General features: G+C 42.6%; 1 protein-coding gene across 17 annotated transcripts in view; it reads right to left on the bottom strand.

Moving 5' to 3' along the window:
• LOC120730035 (neuronal cell adhesion molecule-like) overlaps positions 1–12193 on the bottom strand; it is a 93214-nt gene that overhangs the window by 64600 nt on the left and 16421 nt on the right. For 8 of the 17 annotated variants that reach the window (XM_040026120.1, XM_040026122.1, XM_040026117.1 and 5 more), the window contains exon 1: positions 9904–10089. The gene's annotated coding sequence lies outside the window, so the exon portion shown is untranslated. Of the gene's footprint in view, positions 1–9898; positions 10091–12193 lie in introns of those variants that run through there. The other 9 variants (XM_040026125.1, XM_040026127.1, XM_040026126.1 and 6 more) reach the window with 4 other exon arrangements.

The following is a 12193-nucleotide window of genomic DNA, read 5'->3' as shown; positions in this document are numbered from 1 at the left end:
GTATTCAACACTCTTCTTTTCATTCTTTAAACCAGCCATTTGGAAGGAATTAATTCAACAAGGCTGTCAAGGACAAGGCTCTGCCACTTCTGCCAGCGCTTTGCTTCCACTCAAAATTCATATCCAAAGTCCCATTTCAGCTGAATCACAGCTCAGATAAACAGGCTGAGTGAAACTAATTCAGAGGCTTTTGTTTTGGGGCCAAAAGAGCATTTTTAGCTTTCAGTCTGGCTGCATTTTGATGCGAGACTGAGGGGAGAAGAAAACCCAATCACAATCAACTCCCACGAGAAGGCGGGAAGAGATCACAAGCTCTTGCAGCCTTTTAATTTTGTGGCTATGAGTACAAGAAGGAAAATGTAATGATAGTGGAATACCAAGAGCTGTACTCGCATACATAAAGTGATACCTTGATGATAGACGGGAAAAGGACAAATCCTTAGACCTCCAGCAGGTGCACTGTCTCCAGGATCAAAAGAAGAGAGCCATATTTTAGCTGCATCCTGGTGAGATGGAGACCATGTCCTGGTCACTTGCACATCCGTGTCTTTTACCCCATCTTGACCCCCTCACTGTCCTCCACTCTTTCCCCCTTCATGCCCATTTCTTTTAGGGGAACAACTGGTCAATAGCGGTCTCCCGTTGTGAGTTATCTTCCAAACAAAAAAGCTGTTTCGAGCACTGTGGTGACCACAACAAACATGGACTTTTTGCTCAGTGGAAAATCTACATCCAACCCACATCTTAAAGTTGGGACAAAAGAGAAGATACTTTGGTGGGTTTTATTTGTCTCTGAAAAAGACAGATTTGAGTAGGAGGGGGTAGGGGGGGGGGGGGGGGGGTTAAAAGCTCTTTCAAAGCATGTTTTCTGTTCTCTAATCTGTCTGTCGTTTCCACCCATACAGACACACTTCCAATTTGACTTCAAAGCTCAGGGGATTGTGAACGATACGGATGAAACTCTGCATGAAATCAGTTTTTTTTCTATCATTATCTCTTCGAAACACACTGTAGCTATTTGCACTGTGTCCTGCTGTGGCTTTGAATGTTAACACAAACTCGACTTTGGTAAATCTCGCACTGCGATTTTTGATTTTAACTTAATTTACACCATATATTTTTTACGTGACTCAGCTATCCACGCAGTTGAGTGGGTGGGTAGATTCGGTTTGTATGGATTTCATTGCCAACACCCCCCTCTAGGCTTCCCCGGCTTCAGATTATGAGAGTAGTTATCACAATCTCCCAGGACCAGGTTTTGGGTGCAGGGCCAGGGTAATCCTACGGAGTTTGACTTAGGTGCCTGAAGCTTAATTAGATTTTTTTTCACTGCAGATGACTGTGGAGAATCCAATCAAGTTGACCTCCATGTAGTTGCCCTATTGTGGACTGATTAAGCGCTACATCAGCGAACAACGCCTGATTTTAAAAGGCAGCAGTGGAAGAAGAAAATCTAAATTCATAAAATCTGCAAGCATATAATGAATGCTACTGGGCTGTACCGCTGGGTATCATTGTATAAACTTGTAAGCTCTTGAGATACATGCAAACCTAACCCAGACATTTCTGGGATATCATTAATGGTCTCATCTAATGTGTGAATAATGACAAACAAAAGTAAAGGTTACCAAATGGAGAAATGAAATCTATGAAAAGTCATATAGAAAAGACTTAAAAAGGAAATGAAATAAACAAAGAAAAAAAACAGAGGCAGAAACCAAGCCAGAGCGGTGGAGATCCGTGCATAGTCTGCTCTCAGGGCACGACTGCTCCTTTTTATTTTTAAACCCCATACCTACAATCACGGATTATAAAACAGGTTTAAATAATTCCATAAGCACTGTGCATATCATGATCTCAGGCACAGGCTTTGGAAACCTACAGTTTTAATCATGATCCTTCAATCAGGGAAAACTGAGATTTTAACTCAGATAGCAGCTTGACTGATTATGTAAAAGCCTCAGATGTGCACAGCTTATGTAAAAAATAAATGTATAGAGAAATCTAGGAATACTTCAGAATGATCCGACCCTCACCTCCCTCTGAGTACATTAACAATTTAATCCATTATTCCAAACCAAACACATTTCATGAAAGCAGCAGAGAACATCTAAAGAATGCCCTTTGCCTTATGCATTCCCTTAAATGTCAACTACAATCAAGATATTGACAGCAGAACTGTGAGCTATATGAAATCCACCTCAGAGTGAAAGTGTGCTATTTTTCTCTTGTATCTGTGGAGGCGTGCTCCCTGTCATGCAGTAAGCCCTTTGAGTAACATGTCCACTGTGGCTCCACTCATTGAGAGATGTGGTCATTGTGCCTTGAGCCCCTGAGAGGCCCAAAAACCAGCCAACCTTGAAGACCCGAACATCAGGTCTGCCTCAAACCAGAATCTTTTTAGCTTGTACCGGCACAATGCCGACTAACACCAACACCAGGACTGCCATTCAATGCCAAGGTCCAAATATAGTGTGAAAATGTAAAGAAAATAGTAAACAAAGATTTTTATTGAGACTTTTTCTTTCTTTGAGAGTCTGCATTAGGTTTTTAACACCACAGGGCTCTGGCTGTCAACAATGGCACATTGACAAAGCCTCATTGATATTTCCACACGGAGAACTGAAAAAAGCCTAGTGTTCGCCCAGACGGCTCTTAGTCACACTAGACACTTGATTGGGTTATCAGGCCAGCCAGCCACAGCGGAGATCCTGATAAATGAAGTTGCCATTCTCCCTTCCTCACAGATGGGCCGAACTAGCCCACAGAAAGGAATGATCTTACTGACAATTACATTCCTCCAGTTCCTGAAGATGCACAGCGCTGAGAATCCAGCACAGGACTGAACACACAGAGATTATACTGATTGCTATTCCATTGCTCATGTTTGATTCTAAATTGCTCTGGCATAATACCCTCGAACACCAGAGAGGATGACCTTGGGTTTTAGTTAATAAATCAAATTCACAGGCTTCCCATAGTTGAAAAAATTGTGCTTTTGATATAACAGGAATTTTAAAATGCTTGAATCTACTTGAATATACTGAGTAATAGCAGCTTGAGATTTCATTTGAATTTAAACTGATTTAAAAATATTTCAGTGCAGAAGAAATATTTCCAGGCTCCTTCTTCCTGCACTTGGGTCCAGCAGGGGACACAAGTGCTGCTATTCACCATCATATTCTAGTTCAAGATTAAATGATGATTTTCTGTATTGGTGGTGTTAACATTTTTAGAGTAAAGGGGCAGAAATACATACTGCATTTGGCACATTTTAACATTCGAGGTTCTGCATAAAACAAATATTTGACGTTTTTATGTGATCGTATTGTGTCAAGCTGACAAATTTCCAAACTAAATTTTATAAAAACTTAACAAAGCCAACATCCCAGAGATTATTGCACATCACAGTGGGACTGTGACCAGTGTGGAAAAGCAGAATCAGCTGCAGCTGCAATGCAGAGTGAGTAACAGTAATGGCAAACATGCATGATGCTCGTTATTGTTTCAGATAATGGATGGCCCATTTGAACCTCCGTTAACATGTGGTCCGCGGATCGCTCTGCCGATTGGTTTAAAGGCAGGAAAAGGGATTTGATGTGGCAGCATCACTAAATTTGATGAGTCTAATGGTTTTCTGACCTCAATCTTCCCTAATCATTCTGAAGCCTGGACAAAGATTATCTGGTTATAGATTATGTTTTTTTACACTACATGTGGACAAAAAAAAAAAAAGCAGCTGAAGTCAACACTGTGTGCTTTTGATATCTCTGTGAATGTGCACATTTATCTGCTCTACAAAGGAGGAATCGGAGATCCTCCCTTTGATTTGTTTGCCATCCTATTCGTCTGTCTCCCCGAGAACTGCTTTTTTCCCCAGGATTCCTGTGGTTGTATTTGGGAGGTTTAAGGGATGAAAAAGAGGGGAAGAAAAGCTCATTGGTCTCAGCACTGCAGAAACGGCATCCAGAGCCAAACTGTCATCCCACTTGGATTAAGGGCCCTTCAGTGGTGGCTGCTGAGCTTCTAACATGGTATCTTACCCTCAGCCAGGGTGTGGGAGGGGGTAGAGGGGTGGAGCAGAGGGTAAGGGCATTAGAGCGCCTGGCCTAAATAAGACCTCGAGGTCAGCGAGTCCTGAACCATGGCAAAGCCACTTTGTGTTTCCATGTCAACTTTATTCATGAGCTGACAGCGAAGTGTCTCCTTCTTTTCCTGTTGATTCGCTGTTGCATCATGCGCTGGGGCAACAAAGATAATCTAAGCCTTTGCTCCGCTTATCTCTGCAGACCCCCACTTCTGCAAGTTTTGTTGGATGCGGTGTTCAACAAGAGACTAGTAAGGCTGTGGAGGCTTGGGGATTGCGTTGGATTTTTGGCACGGTACAGGCCAATTTTATAAGCAGAGAAAGAGCTGTGGTGATGTATTTTCTGAGCTATTAGTCCACACAAGTGGGCTGCATCGCAGTGCCAACAAAGAGTGGGATGTGCAACGCGTTTTGGTTTTTTTTTCTCCTTAAGCTCTATGCAAATAGGAAGAAGATGGAAGCTTGAGAATGGAGCAGAAAAGCTTTCAAGTGCACACTGTTCCTGTATTCCCTGCAATTTTGGCCAGCCTGCACCCTGCCAGTGGAGCAATGCCCACCTCCTGTTGTTTTCAGGACAGGAAAGGGAAGCACCGGTCGTTGTTATGTGCTGCCACTCGGCCACCAGCTACCTCTCCAACATCTGCTGCCCATCCAAAGTTGGCCAGAGCTTCAACAGGCCCGAGGCTGTCGCTCCAGCAAGGACTGCCTCTCCAGCCCTCTTCAGCTGTTCAAAGAGAGGCTCCAACACCACAGTTTCTATTGTGGATCTCCTTCAGCATAACCCCTGCATCACCCCTCCCCAGCATTATCACCACCCCCACCCACCCACACACATACTGCAAGGCAAGAGGCAATAAAAGCCTCCCTGCCAGTAGAGAAAGAGAAAACAGACCCCCTTTGTTCCCCCCTGCCCATTCTCAGCGTCCATGGAGGTACATGATCCACCCCTCCTCCCTCCCCCTTGGAACCCCAAAAGCTTGAAAACACTCCCACTTCTTCCTTTTCCTCCCTCCTCCTCCCCTAGCCAGTAGCAACGAAGCAGCGCATCTGATGAGATCTCAGAAAATGCACTCCTGGAGCAAACATCGAGTTGAATTTCCATTTGTTCCCATTGGATCTCTAAATTCGAGGTTGAGTGGTTCAGATCACCTAGTTAACAAGGAGGTCTAAAGGGGACAGAGAGAGAGAGCATAAAACCTGCAACATTACGTTCCATTATCTCAATGTCCCATTTCAAAAGGGTCTATTGCTGTCACCCCCCTGGCACTTACTTAGGACGGAAAAGAACATCCTTAAATGCTTTGTACTTACTAAAGGGGGTTGATAACCTGACATGAGTAATATTAGGGTTCCCTTGGCAACCTTGAGTGACTGGGCTTGATGACCGTCATGGTGTGAAGCTCCAACGTAATGATTTGGTCACAGGGGGCCATCCAAGGAGGTCTTCACTGACCTCCATCCATCCAACATCTGTCCAACTACCTGCTGTCCAAAATCTATAGCCGAATTTAACAGCAAATCAACTGAGCACAGCATCTCTGATCAGCAGGGCTTCCGAGTCGGGGCTATGACTAACAGCTTTTCCATGAGTGATTCATTTGATCTTCATTTAATGATTTATTATTATTTGCTTTATGAAATCCTTAAAGTAACAATAATGCCTCTTTTTTGTTGTTTCCAGAGCTTAATCCAACATAATTATTAACATACAGCTCGCTTTTTTTTATCCAAACCATAGCCGATGGTATTTAGTTTATTTCAAAAGATGACTAAATAATAATTCCTCACATTTGAAAAGCTTGAATTTACGCAAAAACAAACACGTTTAAAGGATGCTCATTGTTTTCTGTCATATACTGTTGCAAAGGCAGATGGCCAGTATGTGCTAAGTAATCCCTACTTGCCAAAAGCTCAGGCTTTAGACTGCTCTGTTTCAGATATTAGTGTGAGAAAACCTTAACACGTGCGAAGCTTGAATCAAAGCATTTTTACAATTTTACTTTTATTAAAATTATTAGAAACATGTCCAAACAGCTGATGATGAATTTTCTGTCTGTGCACCAATCGATCAAATCATCAGACCCTTGTGTCAGCTATTTAATGTGCTGTTACAAGCAATGAAAGGAATCAACTACTGGTTCCAGTTAAAACCCGGAACCAATCCATTATGAGTTAAATGCGTGAAAGCTTTTGCACACCAAAGTCACATCCAAGTCTGTTTTTGTACAGTAATTAGAGTCAGGTCCAGGTATTTGAATTGAGGATACAAACCTGTGCAAGATTACTTTTTTTCCTCACATGTAAATCCAATCAGTAAACAACATGGGGATCAATAAAAAAAAATCTGACCTATAGGAAAACTCAGCAGTGGCACTGGTGTTAATAAATTCTTGTCAATATCCATAACAGCAAGAAGTAAAGGGAGAAGCCGAAACCAAGACATCTATCTATTCGAGGTTCACTTTGTACTTTTTACTTACTTCGTTGACTCATTTTTCTTAGTCATCTGTTGCCATTTACTCCCGATAATAAAATACAAGTCTACGGTGTAAACACCAACAGTTGCAGCTGTGTGGAGGGATTCACAGGAATGTGTCAATTCCCATTAGAGCTGCTGCTTAACTGACTGTGAAACTCTAATTGTACCCACCAGCTTGCAACCAAGCAGGCCCGACTCACAGAGAGAGACAGAGAGAGAAGGAAAGTAAAACATGGGCACATGTAATGAACATGTATGAATGCCTTTCTTTGCTTCTGCATACATTTGTCCAAATTACAAACAGTGAAAGTGATCAGGCAGCTGTGAAGCAGGCAGAGCACCGTTCCCTCTGTGGTATGATAATGAGGCACTCATCAGTCCCAAAATGAGACGAACATGCCTATGACAAGGAGGTCCAAATGATGTCAGTGTGCTGCGCTGCTGTGCGTGATAGCTCCACTGGGATGAAACACCCAGACCGCAGTGACACTAATGGGTAGGCATGGGCCTCCATCATTCCCCAGGGAATTTAGCCTCATCACAGCCAAGCAGCACGGCGTTTCTATTCACAATGGCTGCTGGATCCTCTTCACTCGGGACACGAGAACACGTGTCGCCAGAACTCACTCAATCATTCAGTCAATCAGCTGGAGTGACTTATGATGGTAAATTATTGATTAGTGCGTGTGCACTTTTGCATGAAAAAGAAATTATTGCAGGGGGTATTTATGGTTGGCTTCAGCGCCTCAGTCATAATTTCTACAGGAACTGGAATCAATATCAAGATATTCGCTGAGATCTGGGTATATATATATATATATATATATATATATATATATATATATATATATATATATATATATATATATATATATATATATATATATACATAATGTGTGTGTGTGTGTGTGTGTGTGTGTGTGTGTGTGTGTGTGTGTGTGTGTGTGTGTGTGTGTATAGCATGTGCAGATACCAGATTTTAGGTAAAAACTGAAATAGATGAATTGCCAATTAATTTATTATTGTATTCCTCAATTAATCAGTGAACTCTTTTTTTTTTTTAAACAAATGTCAAAGAAACTCGAGATGTTTTCTTGTTCCTTCATGTTTTCAGCGCTCAGACCGAGGTCTAAAATATCTTCTGTTCACCATCATATAGCATAAAATATTTCATTTGAGAAACTGCACCCAGAAAATTGTTGTTAATGTTGTAAGATCTAAAGTTGCTAAGCATGCTATATTTGTATCAAATATCAACTCACTGATGGATTACTGAATCATTTACTCCTGGTTCTAATGCCTAGATTCATGCTCGGTTGGCCTTAATTGTTGTAATGCCTTCATATTCCCATTTCCAGATTTTAGCACTTAGTTAATTCAGAACATACAAACTATGAAATGTCACATAAATGATTGTCAAGACTTAGAAAAAAGAGACACTTGTGATTAACCAGAAGCGATCTTTACACTGACAGGTCCCTCTTACTAAACGTCTACTGAGACTAGCCATCTCCCACCCTGACTTCAGCTTCACTTTGCCGGAATCGTGTTATTGTTTCATCTCGGAATACGTGCTGCTTCCCTAAACAAGCATTACTCTGACATGACTCAAATGTACCCTTGATGAAATGGCAGGCTCTCAGGTTCAGACCAGTTCCTGAAAGAAATTATGTCATCATTACAACAAGTGACACAGAACAAATCTTCCTTTCTATGAGGCACTTTGTTCTGGCCTGTGAATGTCCACGGACGGCTGCTTAGAGAAGGCGCGTTGATCACTTCTCACAGAATAGCCTGCGTTTTTCTGCAGCCCACAGAGAGAAATTGGTGGCATTTTCCCTCCAACACCCAAGCTTTTCCCATAGCCCCCGGAGCAAAGTTGCCCGTCGCTGGTTTTAGGTCAGCGTGCAGTGTGACTGACTGGTGCTCTCACAATAACTCTGGCCAACGTGTGTCATGATAATCCCTTAGTTATGCAAATCTCCCCGTCTAGAGTCATTTGTGATGAGTTTGAAAGTAAAGAAGGCAGCACAATGTAGGTCGCTATCTTGTCCCGATTTCTCCACATTTGTCAAATGAGGCTGAAATGTCATGTTAGCAGCACTCCAGTAGCTGTGGATTAAAGCCTCTCTGAGCTCAAACTACAACCTGATCAAGAGACTACCACAAAGCACACAAACTGTCTGGGACGTACATTTTTGCCGCCAGTTTTATGAATTAATGTAAACTAGACATAAGGCAAGGATAGAGGGATATTGTTATCGTCTTAACCAGATTAACTATAGTCTGCTTGGAGTGAATAAACATTACTAGAAAGTGTGTCAGGCTTTTCAGAGCAGTAAGCGCAAGGCAAGAGCTTCAGACAATAACACAGGGGTCATTAGCATTGCATTAATTTGGCCAACTGAGCAGGCAGCGAAAGTGTGCAGTCAAGGCATGTGTGTCTGGGTGTATGTATGAGTGAGAGTGTCTGGGGATGAGCAGAGGAGGGGATGAGGAGGAGGAGGGGTGTTGTTGCATGATGGTGAGTTCCCCCTTTACTGAAGCTTTGACCAAGGGGCAGACAGACGGGGGAGGAGGAGGTGGAGTGGGAAGACAGGATTGTGTGAAAATATGTTTGGGTTGTTTTCCAGCAAATGAATTGTTTTGACTGGTGGAAAAATGGTGTGAGATGAATTCTGTGAAATCTCAGGGGGGGCCTATCATAATCAGATTCAGTCCCATGAAGGGAAATTAGACTCAGCAAAGTGACTGGTCAGTCAAAACAACACAGAGTTGTGACATGAATATGAGGGGAATCAAACATGTGGGAAGCAAATCAGCTTATGAGGGATTGTGCGTATATCCAGACAGCGATTTCCTCAACACAGGACAATAAAAAGCAGCTGTCAAGTACAGTAGAGCTGTCTATCTATCTGTGGGAATATCCACTATATCTACACCATGTGATATGTGATGATCGAAGCAAAAAAGATCAAGTCCAAAGACAATATTCGCAAATAAGTGCCAATGATTTGTTTTTTGTGTTTTTCCCCTCAGCATCTTTAACGCGTCACGGTACGTGTCAACCCTTTGATTTGACAGTCGTTCACCGGAATATGTCCCACACCTTTTCGCTCTCTCTGACGATCACCTAACACGTAAAATATCACCCAGAACAGCGCGGCGTGTTATTTAAAATAAACCACTCCTGCACACTCCCACCCCCCGAGAAGGAGCTAAAAGAGGGGCAGTTTTTCTATCGGCATCCTTCCAACGTGCCACAAAACTCCTGTCAGTGAACTGTAAGCCACACGACACGTGCTTATTATGAATGGTCTAATTTAGCTCACCTTACCTCCTCCCTGGGCGGTGAGAAACACAAAACCCCTTCTGTGTCTTCAGCCTCCCGCGACAGAGCGAAGCCGTAGCTGCGGTTATTCACGTGGAGTCCCCGCTCAGAGCGCCGAACCTCTTGCACTTGCCTCCGATGCCTCTCTCAGCCACCGGTCCTCTCCTCTCTCTCTCCCACCAGTTCACCGACATACAAACACACACACACAGGCGGGGGCGCGCAGCAGCACCCGGAGGCGTGCGCACGCCCATTGCGCGCACTGCAGCGCCGCTGCTGATGTATGGTGGCCTAAAGGCAGTGAACCATTCCAGAAAACTGTCATACAAATACATACAATAGTGCTTTACCCCCCCCCCCCCCCCCCCCCGAAGCCTCAAAATCACAGATGGACAACATCTGGACAAGCTTCTTTTTTATAAGTTTTTCTTTTAATATAAAAAAGCCAGACTGTATATTTTAAAGGCCAAACGATGATCCTTTTTATTATTATCTAACAGCGGGGAGTGGCTTTTTCATTTAACTGTTTTCTCGCTGTTTGCTTTAAAAAGGCGCCAAGTACAAGAAAAGCTCAACACTGAAATACGTACATTTTTTCCATTAATCGGGCTGAAAAAAATAAAAGATTACGTTTAAATAAATAAAAAAAACTAAAGTCTGATTCACATATTAGTCAAATATAAGTGCTTTCACCTTTCAGGGAATTCCAGCTGTTCTGGAAACTAATTGCTTCCAGACAGTTGCATGTTCTGATGCATGACAGTTTTTCCTGCAGGCAGGTTTGCGCTCATAACCATATGGCAGCAGCCCGTGGGATCAACTGAGACCTTTGCCGGATGAGGTCATGTGACGTTAAAAGGCACACTTTTATCTCAGACTGCTCTCTTCTATCACTGCACATTACACACATGCATTATCCGAGGCTTAGCAATGGTATCCATCTGCAGCCGTGGAATCACACAAAGAGCAAGTGACGTAGTTTTTACGCGGATAAGCCCGGTTTTGGCAAAGAGACAGTTTGTGGTCTGCCATGCAGGAGCCGGTTGACTGAGATTAGCTAAAATTAGGTTGTGGCATAAGATGAAAACGGGTTTATAACGTATATGTGAAATCACCTGAGGGAAAAAAAAAAACCCCAATTATGATCGTAAAAAGCTTAAAGAGCTACAGAATCACCTTTAAGCTTGAAAAGCGCAAGTCCCCCACCGCAGTACACTGTTTTCCAACTTAGCCAGCATCCCCTCTTTAGTTATATGCGAAGAGTTTCTTTGATTTGCTTATATAGTGTTAGAAAAAGACAGAAAACTGAGGCAGAGAGAGGAGTGTCATTTCTGGGCGTGATTCCCCAGTGGCAAACGCTCCAATATCCTCCCCGTCATCATCTTAAGGGGGCCAGGGAATTCTCACCAACATTTGCCTCCCCACACGGGGAAAATACTGTAATTGTCATTGCCTCTTATTTAAAACTGCCTCCAGACATGTCTGCATACGTCTTGAATCTCATTAAAATATTCTCTTAATTTCCCCCATGCACATTATCTGTAAAATACTCAAAGGGATTTTCACAAGTTCAAGGATACAGCACCACAGAGGCAGCGTATATAACACTTTGAAAGTTGCAAAGTGAACGCCGTCAAGGCTTTGTGTTGAAAAGCAAAACCCATTAGAGGAGACGCTGTGTCTGCCTCACTGGCATCGCCAATTACGGTGCCTTTTACTACAGTGGATCCTTGAAGTCCTCTGCTCACTCAGATGCAAAACTTTACGGCACAGATACTGTGCGGGAGAGAAAGTCATCTCTCTGCGTGTTTACGCCACTATTATTCTTTATTCTGCACAGAACAAACCGTGCACGGCACCAACAAGCCAACCATGAAACGATGTTGTCCACATCAGAGGTAATTGTTAACTCACACAGCTTGAACACAGGTCAGCAGCCCAAATCCTATAGGAAAACACAGCAGTTTAAAAAACAGCATCAGACATCAGATGCTCCATTTTTTCCAAAATTTTCGAACTTATTCACAATTTGTAAGTGTAGTCAGTGCCAGTGCTTCAAATAGGGTGTGACTGAATGCAGTGCAGTGGCATTTGTTTGCACTGGTTTGGTTGTTCTCAGGTTAAAGCTGGGATATTAATAAAATATGTGATTGGTCCTTATCTGGGAATGAACGGGGAAATTTATATGATTTGTTATTGCTGAAATAAATGTTACTTATTCATTTATTTCCACTGGATATTTTTATTTTAAATTTCAAGTAAGTTGTTGACCATCATATAAAGAGCCGATGAACCC

Source organism: Simochromis diagramma, unplaced genomic scaffold (genome assembly GCF_900408965.1).
Source record: "Simochromis diagramma unplaced genomic scaffold, fSimDia1.1 OVJJ01000293.1, whole genome shotgun sequence".
In the NCBI taxonomy this organism is placed as follows: domain Eukaryota; kingdom Metazoa; phylum Chordata; class Actinopteri; order Cichliformes; family Cichlidae; genus Simochromis; species Simochromis diagramma.
This window is presented reverse-complemented; position numbering and strand designations above follow the sequence as displayed.